Source organism: Misgurnus anguillicaudatus, chromosome 9 (genome assembly GCF_027580225.2).
Source record: "Misgurnus anguillicaudatus chromosome 9, ASM2758022v2, whole genome shotgun sequence".
In the NCBI taxonomy this organism is placed as follows: domain Eukaryota; kingdom Metazoa; phylum Chordata; class Actinopteri; order Cypriniformes; family Cobitidae; genus Misgurnus; species Misgurnus anguillicaudatus.
In genome coordinates, this window is record NC_073345.2 from 2160875 (window position 1) to 2173691 (window position 12817).

Genomic DNA, 12817 nt, shown 5'->3' on the forward strand with positions numbered 1-12817 from the left:
CCTGCTTTCAAAAGATCTGAAGACATGTGACATTAGGTTGCACAGCATTAGCTGGTGAAAGCTCCTGTCCTTTCATCTGGAGATCCTGAATTCGTATCCTAAAACTGCTTTCCATTTGACAATTGTGCTAATTTGCATATGTAAAGAGCAGAAGGTCAAGATAGTAATTGTAACTCTTGGGCTGAAAAATACAAAAGCTAATAATAACTGGAATCTGTCTTTCCCCAGAATTGTGAGCAACACATCAAAGGATTTGTTGTAGGCTCTGTGGCGCAATGGATAGCGCATTGGACTTCTAGATTGTGAGTTGACGTGATTCAAAGGTTGTGGGTTCGAGTCCCACCAGAGTCGAAGGCTTTTAGCTACCAAGACCCTGCTGAAAGCGTTTCATCTCACATTGTTGTGCCTGTTCATACTGTGACTCACCCTTCCACAATCTGCAGCTGGAGAGTGGCGCCGTGGCTTAGTTGGTTAAAGCGCCTGTCTAGTAAACAGGAGATCCTGGGTTCGAATCCCAGCGGAGCCTTTATCACGTGGTCAACTAGGGTCTGTTTGTTTGGCTGTTTCTCAGTTGAGATATGGTACATCCTGAAAATTCAGAGTTGTCATGGCAGCGGTCCATTTTCAGCCAAAGGCCCGTACTTTGGGCAAAACTTTCTAGTTTTCACTCTAACGGACCAATCCAATTCATGGATGCCCTGGAGCATAAAGCCTTCACTGATAGCACTTAACTCCAGAAGCACTTCGTTGTGGGGCGCCATGGCTTAGCCGGTCAAAGCGCCTGTCTTGTAAACAGGAGATCCTGGGTTCGAATCCCAGTGGTGCCTTCTAACGATGTTTGCCGTCTTCGGCCTCCACTCAGTGGCTTTCTTGTCACATTTTTGTATCTCTTCACACTGTGACTCATCCTCCCTCAAAACATAGATTTTCAAATCCCAGCGTTGACCTCAGTCTGACGGCAGCTAGGGGCTGTCTTTGTGTCTGTTTATCGGATGAAATACAACCTTCTTATAATTCATGGTTGTTATGAATGCTGTCATAACTTTCTGATATTTTTGGAAAACGGACCAATTTGATTTATGAACAACCTTTACCCTAAAGCCTTCACTGATAGGACTTAATTTGTTTAGCATTTCCTGTTAGGGCGCCATGTCTTTTGCCTGGCTTTAGTCTCAAGGGTGTCCATGGCCCAAGCACCTGTCTTGTAAGTAGGAGCTTCCGTGATGAAATCCCTGTGGTGCCTTCTATCAGTGGTTGTGGTCTTTGGCCTTCATGAAGGGCATCAAAAAGATTGAACTTTCCGTTACCTGTCTTAATCAAAAGAAAGCAGTGCAATTTTAGGATGCCCTGGCATAGCTGTCCAAGGACCACGTCTTGTAAGCGAATTGTTCGAATCCCAGCGTTTCCTTCCATTCAGAGGCTCTGCTCTCCGATCTACTGGAAAAGGCAGGAGGTCCGGGCAGAAAATACGATTGACGTGTTCCCGTTTTCAGTAGACCTGAAGCCATGTGTGGTTAGGGTGCACAGTATCAGCTGGTCAAAGGGCCGGACTTGTCAACAGACTGTTGAATTCCAAGCCGTGCCTTCCTATCAACGACTGTCCTTCGGTCTACTTTAGAGAAAGGAGGTCCACAAGGAGGTTTGACTTTCTTGTTCTTGGTTATATTAAAATATAGCCATGGAGTTTCAGGATGCCCTAGCATAGCTGTTCAGTGATCATGTCTTGTAAACAGATTGTTCAAGTCCCAGCGATTCCATCCTTTTAGTTGCCGTTTTCTCCGTTCTACATAAAAGGCAGGAGGTCCAAAAAGAAAACATGACAGTCTTGTTCCTGATTTCAAAAGATCTGAAGACATGTGACATTAGGTTGCACAGCATTAGCTGGTGAAAGCTCCTGTCCTTTCATCTGGAGATCCTGAATTCGTATCCTAAAACTGCTTTCCATTTGACAATTGTGCTAATTTGCATATGTAAAGAGTAGAAGGTCAAGATAGTAATTGTAACTCTTGGGCTGAAAAATACAAAAGCTAATAATAACTGGAATCTGTCTTTCCCCAGAATTGTGAGCAACACATCAAAGGGTTTGTTGTAGGCTCTATGGCGCAATGGATAGCGCATTGGACTTCTAGATTGTGAGTTGACGTGATTCAAAGGTTGTGGGTTCGAGTCCCACCAGAGTCGAAGGCTTTTAGCTACCAAGACCCTGCTGAAAGCTTTTCATCTCACATTGTTGTGCCTGTTCATACTGTGACTCACCCTTCCACAATCTGCAGCTGGAGAGTGGCGCCGTGGCTTAGTTGGTTAAAGCGCCTGTCTAGTAAACAGGAGATCCTGGGTTCGAATCCCAGCGGAGCCTTTATCACGTGGTCAACTAGGGTCTGTTTGTTTGGCTGTTTCTCAGTTGAGATATGGTACATCCTGAAAATTCAGAGTTGTCACGGCAGCGGTCCATTTTCAGCCAAAGGCCCGTACTTTGGGCAAAACTTTCTAGTTTTCACTCTAACGGACCAATCCAATTCATGGATGCCCTGGAGCATAAAGCCTTCACTGATAGCACTTATCTCCAGAAGCACTTCGTTGTGGGGCGCCATGGCTTAGCCGGTCAAAGCGCCTGTCTTGTAAACAGGAGATCCTGGGTTCGAATCCCAGTGGTGCCTTCCAACGATGTTTGCCGTCTTCGGCCTCCACTCAGTGGCTTTCTTGTCACATTTTTGTATCTCTTCACACTGTGACTTATCCTCCCTCAAAACATAGATTTTCAAATCCCAGCGTTGACCTCAGTCTGACGGCAGCTAGGGGCTGTCTTTGTGTCTGTTTATCGGATGAAATACAACCTTCTTATAATTCATGGTTGTTATGAATGCTGTCATAACTTTCTGATATTTTTGGAAAACGGACCAATTTGATTTATGAACAACCTTTACCCTAAAGCAGGGCTATTCAACTCTTACCCTGGAGGGCCGGAGCACTGCAGATTTTAGCTCCAACCCTGATCAAACACACCTGAGCAAGCTAATCAAGGTCTTCATGATCACTAGACAATCACAGGTGGGTAAGTTTGATTAGGGTTGGAGCTAAACTATGCAGTGCTCCGGCCCTCCAGGGCAAGAGTTGAATAGCCCTGCCCTAAAGCCTTCACTGATAGGACTTAATTTGTTTAGCATTTCCTGTTAGGGCGCCATGTCTTTTGCCTGGCTTTAGTCTCAAGGGTGTCCATGGCCCAAGCACCTGTCTTGTAAATAGGAGCTTCCGTGATGAAATCCCTGTGGTGCCTTCTATCAGTGGTTGTGGTCTTTGGCCTTCATGAAGGGCATCAAAAAGATTGAACTTTCCGTTACCTGTCTTAATCAAAAGAAAGCCGTGCAATTTTAGGATGCCCTGGCATAGCTGTCCAAGGACCACGTCTTGTAAGCGAATTGTTCGAATCCCAGCGTTTCCTTCCATTCAGAGGCTCTGCTCTCCGATCTACTGGAAAAGGCAGGAGGTCCGGGCAGAAAATACGATTGACGTGTTCCCGTTTTCAGTAGACCTGAAGCCATGTGTCGTTAGGGTGCACAGTATCAGCTGGTCAAAGGGCCGGACTTGTCAACAGACTGTTGAATTCCAAGCCGTGCCTTCCTATCAACGACTGTCCTTCGGTCTACTTTAGAGAAAGGAGGTCCACAAGGAGGTTTGACTTTCTTGTTCTGGGTTATATTAAAATATAGCCATGGAGTTTCAGGATGCCCTAGCATAGCTGTTCAGTGATCATGTCTTGTAAACAGATTGTTTCAGTCCCAGCGATTCCATCCTTTTAGTTGCCGTTTTCTCCGTTCTACATAAAAGGCTGGAGGTCCAAAAAGAAAACATGACAGTCTTGTTCCTGCTTTCAAAAGATCTGAAGACATGTGACATTAGGTTGCACAGCATTAGCTGGTGAAAGCTCCTGTCCTTTCATCTGGAGATCCTGAATTCGTATCCTAAAACTGCTTTCCATTTGACAATTGTGCTAATTTGCATATGTAAAGAGCAGAAGGTCAAGATAGTAATTGTAACTCTTGGGCTGAAAAATACAAAAGCTAATAATAACTGGAATCTGTCTTTCCCCAGAATTGTGAGCAACACATCAAAGGGTTTGTTGTAGGCTCTGTGGCGCAATGGATAGCGCATTGGACTTCTAGATTGTGAGTTGACGTGATTCAAAGGTTGTGGGTTCGAGTCCCACCAGAGTCGAAGGCTTTTAGCTACCAAGACCCTGCTGAAAGCGTTTCATCTCACATTGTTGTGCCTGTTCATACTGTGACTCACCCTTCCACAATCTGCAGCTGGAGAGTGGCGCCATGGCTTAGTTGGTTAAAGCGCCTGTCTAGTAAACAGGAGATCCTGGGTTCGAATCCCAGCGGAGCCTTTATCACGTGGTCAACTAGGGTCTGTTTGTTTGGCTGTTTCTCAGTTGAGATATGGTACATCCTGAAAATTCAGAGTTGTCACGGCAGCGGTCCATTTTCAGCCAAAGGCCCGTACTTTGGGCAAAACTTTCTAGTTTTCACTCTAACGGACCAATCCAATTCATGGATGCCCTGGAGCATAAAGCCTTCACTGATAGCACTTAACTCCAGAAGCACTTCGTTGTGGGGCGCCATGGCTTAGCCGGTCAAAGCGCCTGTCTTGTAAACAGGAGATCCTGGGTTCGAATCCCAGTGGTGCCTTCCAACGATGTTTGCCGTCTTCGGCCTCCACTCAGTGGCTTTCTTGTCACATTTTTGTATCTCTTCACACTGTGACTTATCCTCCCTCAAAACATAGATTTTCAAATCCCAGCGTTGACCTCAGTCTGACGGCAGCTAGGGGCTGTCTTTGTGTCTGTTTATCGGATGAAATACAACCTTCTTATAATTCATGGTTGTTATGAATGCTGTCATAACTTTCTGATATTTTTGGAAAACGGACCAATTTGATTTATGAACAACCTTTACCCTAAAGCAGGGCTATTCAACTCTTACCCTGGAGGGCCGGAGCACTGCAGATTTTAGCTCCAACCCTGATCAAACACACCTGAGCAAGCTAATCAAGGTCTTCATGATCACTAGACAATCACAGGTGGGTAAGTCTGATTAGGGTTGGAGCCAAACCATGCAGTGCTCCGGCCCTCCAGGGTAAGAGTTGAATAGCCCTGCCCTAAAGCCTTCACTGATAGGACTTAATTTGTTTAGCATTTCCTGTTAGGGCGCCATGTCTTTTGCCTGGCTTTAGTCTCAAGGGTGTCCATGGCCCAAGCACCTGTCTTGTAAATAGGAGCTTCCGTGATGAAATCCCTGTGGTGCCTTCTATCAGTGGTTGTGGTCTTTGGCCTTCATGAAGGGCATCAAAAAGATTGAACTTTCCGTTACCCGCCTAAGGGACACGGTAAGTCCTACATGACTTGTAGCTGTTACGTACATTGGCCGACATACTCTGAAACTGTCTGCTGCGCGCCGGCCCCCCAAAATTTTTCCCAGACCCCGGGGTGGGGTCCACCTCGCCCGTGGGCCGGCCCGGTCGCGTGGGGTGCGACCCGTCCCCCGGGCCCCCAGGGGGGCGGAGCTATCAGGGGTCAAAAGTATGGGATTTCTCTTGCAGTTCGGGCCTCGGCCATCGGGCGGCGCCCAGCCCGGGCGTCCACGGGACCACTAAACTGACAGTTGCAGTTTAGGAAGTGCGATTCATCGGGCGACGCCCCCGGACCCCCCCAGTATGTCCACGGACCAGTTATTTGTCCACCGGCCCATTATCTAAGTGGGGGGGCTGCCACGGACCCACTATCTGTCCGTTTGCCCATTATTTGCGTGGATTGACCCCCTGACCCCAACTGACCGCACCCCCGACCCCCCCCCCCCCATGACACGAACCCACTATTTGTCCATTTGCCCATTATTTGCGCGGATTGACCCCCTGACCGCAACTGACCGCACCCCCGACCCCCCCCCATGACACGGACCCACTATTTGTCCATTTGCCCATTATCTGCGCGGATTGACCCCTTGACCGCCACTGACCGCACCCCCGCCCCCCCATGACACGGACCCACTATTTGTCCATTTGCCCATTAGTTGCGCGGATTGACACCTTGACCGCCACTGACCGCACCCCCGACCCCCCCCATGACACAAACCCACTATTTGTCCATTTGCCCATTAGTTGCGCGGATTGACCCCTTGACCGCAACTGACCGCACCCCCGACCCCCCCCATGACACAAACCCACTATTTGTCCATTTGCCCATTATTTGCGCGGATTGACCCGATTTTCACCAAATTCACACCACGCGTAGAGCGTGCCTAGATCAAGACGTTAAGGCGTTCCCCAGTCGTATATTCCCAACCGATCATTTTGACCTCGCCCGATCTTCACCAAATTCGCACCACGCGTAGAGGGTGCCGAGACTAAGACAGTGGCGCAGGTCCCACCCTCCTAGCTCGTTCCTGTGCCAAGATAGAGGCCTGACACTTGCATGTAAATAGTCTGCCAATGGACGAATAATGGGTTCGTGTCAGTTTTTCCCTTTAGAAGCTCGGGGATTTCGACCACACCACCGCGACACGGACAAAGCGCGGATAGCGTTAAGGTCACTTGCGTGTACGTACGACATGTACTTGACCGCACGTTGGTCGTACGTGCGCGCAAGTAACCTTAACGTTATCCGCGCTCCGTCCGTGTCGCAGTAATGCGGTCGAAATCGCTGAGGCTCTAAAGGAAAAAACTGACAAAAATCCATTATGCGTCCATTGGCAATCTATTTGCAGGCAAGTGTCAGGCCTATATCTCGGCACAGGAACGAGCTAGGAGGGTGGGACCTGCGCCACTGTCTTAGTCTCGGCACCCTCTACGCGTGGTGCAAGTTTGGCGATGATCCGGCGAGGTCGAAAATTTGGTCAAAAAAACCGACAGGGGTACCCCTTATGGATTTTTTTGACCAAATTTTCGACCTCGCCCGATCTTCACCAAATTCGCACCACGCGTAGAGGGTGCTGAGACTAAGACAGTGGCGCAGGTCCCACCCTCCTAGCTTGTTCCTGTGCCAAGATAGAGGCCTGACACTTGCATGTAAATAGTCTGCCAATGGACGAATAATGGGTTTGTGGCAGTTTTTCCCTTTAGAGGCTCGGGGATTTCGACCACACCACCGCGACACGGACAAAGCGCGGATAGCGTTAAGGTCACTTGCGTGTACGTACGACATGTACTTGACCGCACGTTGGTCGTACGTCCGCGCAAGTAACCTTAACGTTATCCGCGCTTCGTCCGTGTCGCAGTAATGCGGTCGAAATCGCTGAGGCTCTAAAGGAAAAAACTGACAAAAATCCATTATGCGTCCATTGGCAATCTATTTGCAGGCAAGTGTCAGGCCTATATCTCGGCACAGGAACGAGCTAGGAGGGTGGGACCTGTGCCACTGTCTTAGTCCCGGCACCCTCTACGCGTGGTGCAAGTTTGGCGATGATCCGGCGAGGTCGAAAATTTGGTCAAAAAAACCGACAGGGGTACCCCTTATGGATTTTTTTGACCAAATTTTCGACCTCGCCCGATCTTCACCAAATTCGCACCACGCGTAGAGCGTGTCGAGACTAAGACAGTGGCGCGGGTCCCGCCCCCCTGGCTCGTTCCTGTGCCGGGATGGAGGCCTGGCACTTGCATGTAGGTGGTCTGCCAATGGACGAGTAATGGGTTCTTGTCATTTTTTTCCTTGAGAGCCTCAGCAATATAGACCGCATTACCGTGACACGGACGAAGCACGGATAGCGTCAAGGTCACTTGCGCGCACGTACGACATGTACACGAACCCACTATTGATTTTTGAATGGAATCGTTGACACGTGTCAGGGCCGTAGCTCCGCCCCGTAACGAGTCACCGCCCCGAGACGCACGTTTCCGCGCACGGCTCGACCCCCTCATCACGCGTGAGCGATTTGAGCTAAATCCGGCAACGTTGAAAATTTCGTCCAAAAAAATGACGCAAGGGGTTGGTTGGCCTGTCGCGTTTTTTTGACCAAATTTTCGACCTTGCCGGATCTTCACCAAATTCGCACCACGTGTCGACCGTGCCGAGACTAAGACGGGTGCGCAGGTCCCGCCTTCCTAGCGCGTTCCTTTGCCGAGATAGAGGCCTGACACGTGTCAGCGATTCAATTCAATCGTAAATAGTGCGTTCGTGTACACGTCGTAGGTGCGCGAAAGTTACCTCGCCGCTCTCCGCGCGTCGTCCGTGTCGCGGTAACGTGGTCGAAATCAGCGAGGCTCTAAAGGGAAAAAAGTGACACGAACCCATTATTCGTCCAATGGCAGACTATTGCATGCACAAATACATGGAAACTGTCAGTGATGTAAATGTGCCCCGTAACGTCGTAGAGACATGTTGGTGGTGTCACTTCCAAAAAAATAACTAATTTTTCCACATATTCGATAGCCAATAGCTCCGCCCACGAGAGTGACACGCCCTCGTGTCCGACATTGTTGGAAAGTACTGTTCCAGGGCTTTCCAACGAACCCAAGATTAAGTGTCTCCGACCTTGTACGGCTGAGAAAAAGAGCACTAAACTTTAGCCTATTTCACATGTTTAAAAGAAATTAAAAAACACTAAGTCCAAGCTATTTTTTACACATATTCATACGACCGTAGCTCCGCCGGTGATTAGGTTACACCCTCGAACTTAGGCTCGTTGGAAAGGGCTAGTACTGGCCTTTCTAACGAGCCCTCATTCGAGTGTCTACGACCTTCCTGGGTCGAGTAATAGAGCCGTGAATATGAGCCTTTTTCGTACTTTTTAAAAAATTAAAAACTATATCTCGGCGACGGAACGTCGTAGAGACTCGAGGCTGGTGTCGTTCGAAAGCTCTCGTCGAGCTCTTCAAAACGACCCCGACCCCAAGTCTCTAGGACCTTCCCTTCCGGAGATATGAAAAATGAGGTTTTATTTTCAAATGTCCCTACCTCCGCCCCAAAGAGGGCCACGCCCTCGACCTTGGGCTCGTTGGAAAGGGCTTTCCTCCACCTTTCCAACGCCCCCACCCCCATGTCTCTAAGACCTTCCCTTTCGGAGATATACGAAATTTGCCAATTTTTTCAAATGCGCGTAGCTCCGCCCCCTAAAGGGCCACGCCCTCGAACTCGGGCTCCTTCGAAAGGTCTCCCCAGTGGCTTTCCAACGAACCCTCACACGAGTGCCTACGACCTTCTCGGGGCGAGATATAGAGCCCTGAAAACCAGATTTTTTTTCCCATTTTCACACACAAAAGATATTGAGGTCAATCTTCAAGAAAGCCTTTTTTGAACATTTCAGCCAAAAAATAAAAAATCTATCTCGGACAATGAGTGTCGTAGAGACTTGGGGGTGGTGTCATTTGAAAGGTCTCGACGCCCCCTCCGACAAGCCCCCACCCCCAAGTCTCTATGCCCCCCCCCTTTCCGAAAAACCAATGTTTTCAAAACGTCTTTTCAAAAGCGCATAGCTCCGCCCAGGAAAGAGATACGCCCATTTTCTCGGACTCTTTGGAAAGACCAAGTCCGGACCTTTCCAACGAGCCCTCACTCGAGTCTCTACGACCTTCCTGGGCCGAGAAATAAAGCCCTAAACTTGAGTTTTTTCACTTATTTTCAATATTCAACTGGCCCTAGCTCCGCCCAGGAAAGAGTCCGCCCTCGACCTTGGACTCTTTGGAAAGGCCTAGTCCTGGCCTTTCCAACGAATCCTCACTGAAGTGCCTAGGACCTTCCTTGGCTGAGTAAACGAGCGCTGAAAACAAGCCTTTTTCATAAATTTTCAAAAATCAAAAACTATATCTCGACGAGGGAACGTCGTAGAGACTCGAGGCTGGTGTCGTTCGAAAGGTCTCTCCGAGCCCTTTACAACGCCCTCACCCCCGAGTCTCTAGGACCTTCCCTTCCGGAGATATAAAAAATGAGCTTTAAAATTCAAATCGCCATAGCTCCGCCCCTGAAAGTGGCACGCCCTCGACCTTGGACTCGTTGGAATGGTCTCCTCAGGGGCTTTCCAAAGAACCCTCATTCGAGTCTCTAGGACCTTGCTGGGCCGAGTAATAAAGACCCAAAATGTTGCCTTTTTCACACATTTTCCATTTTCAAATGGCCGTAGCTCCGCCCCTGATTAGGCTACCCCCTCGTTCTCGAGGTCGTTGTAAAGGCCTAGTCCGGGCCTTTCCAATGAACCCTCGTTCGAGTCTCTACGACCTTCCTGGGCCGAGCAAAAAAGCCCCAAATTGAGCTTTATTTCACCCTTTTTCACAAAAAAAACACACAAGTCCAAACTCTAAAATCCTTCACACAGAAATTTTACCAGGTGAATCAGCGTCGTCTAAAACGCCTAGAAAACTTGTTCCCCGGTGACCAATTTTTGCACCCCATACTAAAAACATGAAAAAAGGAGGATTTTCGAAGCCTCACCGATGGGCCCCGGAAGGGCCTAGGTGCCCCAAATTCGGGGCCCTGGCTCACCTTGTGCCCCTCTACGACATATCCGAAGACGGGTGTCGTGGCGCGAAAAAAACCATTAGTCCGCCGTCCGAAAACATGAAATTCCCCCATTATAATCTCCATAGGCCTCAGGCCTTGCGTTTTCGTTGCTTTTTTTAAATCTATTCTTTCAGGAACGTCGCAGCGGCCCGCGCTTCTGGGGTACGCCTCGTGAGACCTCCGACATTCAGCGTGCCGAATTTCGACCTGATCCGACTCCGGCACGAACCGACGGTCGTTAGCGGGAAACTGTCAGCTCTCCCGCGAGGCTGGGAAAAGTCGTAAAGTCCCCGAAATCGACGCGCGGGTTGGCGTAGAGCCCTTGCGCGACATATCCGAAGCCCGCGCACCGGCGGTCTAAGACACGCGTGCTACGCCCGGGCGAAAACATCAAAACTAGGGTAGGCAAGTCGTTACGCGAAAGGGTCTCGGCCGCGACGCTCGGCTTCCCGCGGAGAGACCGTCCGGCCAAGGAGACCCGCGCGCGTCCCGGTCGAATCGGAGTTATGGCGACGCCGTAATCCCGCCTCAAACTCCGGCCGGCGCTCGGGAAACGCCTCTACAGCTCCGCTTCCTAGCGTCTCGGGAGTCTGCGCTTCCGGGGTCCGTCGTCTGGGACCTCGACGTGCGCGCGTGCCGAGTTTCGACCCGATCCGACCTTGACACGAACCCGCGTGCCGAATCGCGGGAAACTGTCAGGGCTCCCGCGAGGACGGGAAAAGTCGTAAGCTCGCCAAATTCGGTGCGCGGGCTGATGGAGAGCTATGGCACAACATATCCGAAACCCGGGCTGCAACGCCGCGCCGCGTGCGCGCAGGACCGGCGCAAAATCCCAGTTTTAGGGTTCGCAACACTGCTCGTGAGAGGTTCTCGGCCGCTTCCTTCGGTGTCTCTGGCAGGCCCCAGGGTGGGATGTCACGCCGGGCGTATCGAGGCCGCGCGACGTTCAGGGACCGCGCGGGGGTCGCGACACTTTTCCATTAAACCAATGCGTTTTTCCGTAATGGGTTTGTGGACGCGCTCCTCGTGACCCCGCGTGGTGTCAGATGACCTCTGGGGGGCCCCTGATCGACATATCCGAATCTGGAGAACGTAGCTCCAAAATAAGACCAAGTTGTCCAAATGTTCTCAAAATCACTCATCAGGATCCTGTTGATGGCCCAGACCACCACCCCATGTTGTTTGCCATTCGAGCTCCGTTTCGCTAACTTTTTTTCAGAACGTCCCAGGGGCCTGCGCTTCGAGGGCCCGTACGGCGGGGCCCCCAAGCGCGCGCGTGCAAAATTTGGACCCGATCCGACTCCGTACACGAACCCGCTAATTTAGCGGGAAACTGTCAGTGCCCCCGCGAGGCCGGGAAAAGGCCTAGGTGCCCGAAATTCGGCGTGCCGTCCGGTGGAGGGCCCGCGCACGACGTCTCCCGTTCCCGCGTGCCTTCGGTGTACGGCCTGCCCACAGCTCCCTCGCTGTGCCTCTTACTGCGATCGCAAAGCGCCTAGGGTTAGGGTTGGCATGTAGGCTCACAAAGGGTTCTCTGCAGGCAGACTGCTGGACTCCTCAGCTGGGCCATCGGCACCGGGATACCACGTGCGTTTCGAAGCCGTGCGCCCTTACGGGGCCGCGTGATGCCACTGACACTTCTCCATTAAACCAATGTTATTTTCGTAGCGGGTTCGTGTCATCTCGTCCCCACGACCCCGAAACGTGCCGGATCTCGAAACGGACGACTGCCAAGCGATCGGCCGGTGCACGAGGAGGTGGTATGGGGGTTTGGCAGAGGTAGTGTCCAAATTGAGCAAAAACGGACAGGGGCGTCATTTTCACGTCGAACTCTGCGCTACAGGGCACGTGAGGGGACGTAAGCAGGGCCCGTGACGTCCGTTTGAGGTTCGGACTGTTTCCCAAAAAAGTAGCCTGCAAATGTACAAATAATGGGTCCGTGTCATTGGGGGGGGTCGGGGGGTCGGGGGGGTGGTCTGGGTGGACGTTCCGATAACATAAATGGGCAAATGGACAAATAGTGGGTCCGTGTCATGGGGGGGGTCGGGGGTGTGGTCAGGTGGTGTCAGGGGGTCAATCCGCACCAATAATGGGCAAATGGACAAATAGTGGGTCCGTGTCATGGGGGGGGGGGTCGGGGGGGGTGGTCAGGTGGGGTCAGGGGGTAAATCCGCACCAATAATGGGCAAATGGACAAATAGTGGGTCCGTGTCATGGGGGGGGGGTCGGGGGTGTGGTCAGGTGGTGTCAGGGGGTCAATCCGCACCAATAATGGGCAAATGGACAAATAGTGGGTCCGTGTCATGGGGGGGGGTCGGGGGGGTTGTCAGG

The 12817-nt window shown here is 51.0% G+C and overlaps 8 non-coding genes across 8 annotated transcripts; all 8 read left to right on the forward strand.

Annotated features, from left to right (window-relative positions):
* Positions 1-261: 261 nt before the first annotated feature.
* trnar-ucu (transfer RNA arginine (anticodon UCU)) lies at positions 262-351 on the forward strand. The gene is given in 2 exon segments: positions 262-298; positions 316-351. It is a non-coding gene; the product is annotated as a tRNA-Arg (tRNA).
* Positions 352-452: 101 nt separating this feature from the next.
* trnat-agu (transfer RNA threonine (anticodon AGU)) lies at positions 453-526 on the forward strand. The gene has a single exon. It is a non-coding gene; the product is annotated as a tRNA-Thr (tRNA).
* Positions 527-753: 227 nt separating this feature from the next.
* Positions 754-827, forward strand: trnat-ugu (transfer RNA threonine (anticodon UGU)). Its single transcript has one exon. It is a non-coding gene; the product is annotated as a tRNA-Thr (tRNA).
* Positions 828-2091: 1264 nt separating this feature from the next.
* On the forward strand, positions 2092-2181 carry trnar-ucu (transfer RNA arginine (anticodon UCU)). Its single transcript is given in 2 exon segments — positions 2092-2128; positions 2146-2181. It is a non-coding gene; the product is annotated as a tRNA-Arg (tRNA).
* A 101-nt stretch (positions 2182-2282) lies between these two features.
* Positions 2283-2356, forward strand: trnat-agu (transfer RNA threonine (anticodon AGU)). Its single transcript has one exon. It is a non-coding gene; the product is annotated as a tRNA-Thr (tRNA).
* A 227-nt stretch (positions 2357-2583) lies between these two features.
* On the forward strand, positions 2584-2657 carry trnat-ugu (transfer RNA threonine (anticodon UGU)). The gene has a single exon. It is a non-coding gene; the product is annotated as a tRNA-Thr (tRNA).
* A 1465-nt stretch (positions 2658-4122) lies between these two features.
* Positions 4123-4212, forward strand: trnar-ucu (transfer RNA arginine (anticodon UCU)). The gene is given in 2 exon segments: positions 4123-4159; positions 4177-4212. It is a non-coding gene; the product is annotated as a tRNA-Arg (tRNA).
* A 402-nt stretch (positions 4213-4614) lies between these two features.
* trnat-ugu (transfer RNA threonine (anticodon UGU)) lies at positions 4615-4688 on the forward strand. Its single transcript has one exon. It is a non-coding gene; the product is annotated as a tRNA-Thr (tRNA).
* The last annotated feature ends 8129 nt before the right edge of the window (positions 4689-12817 follow it).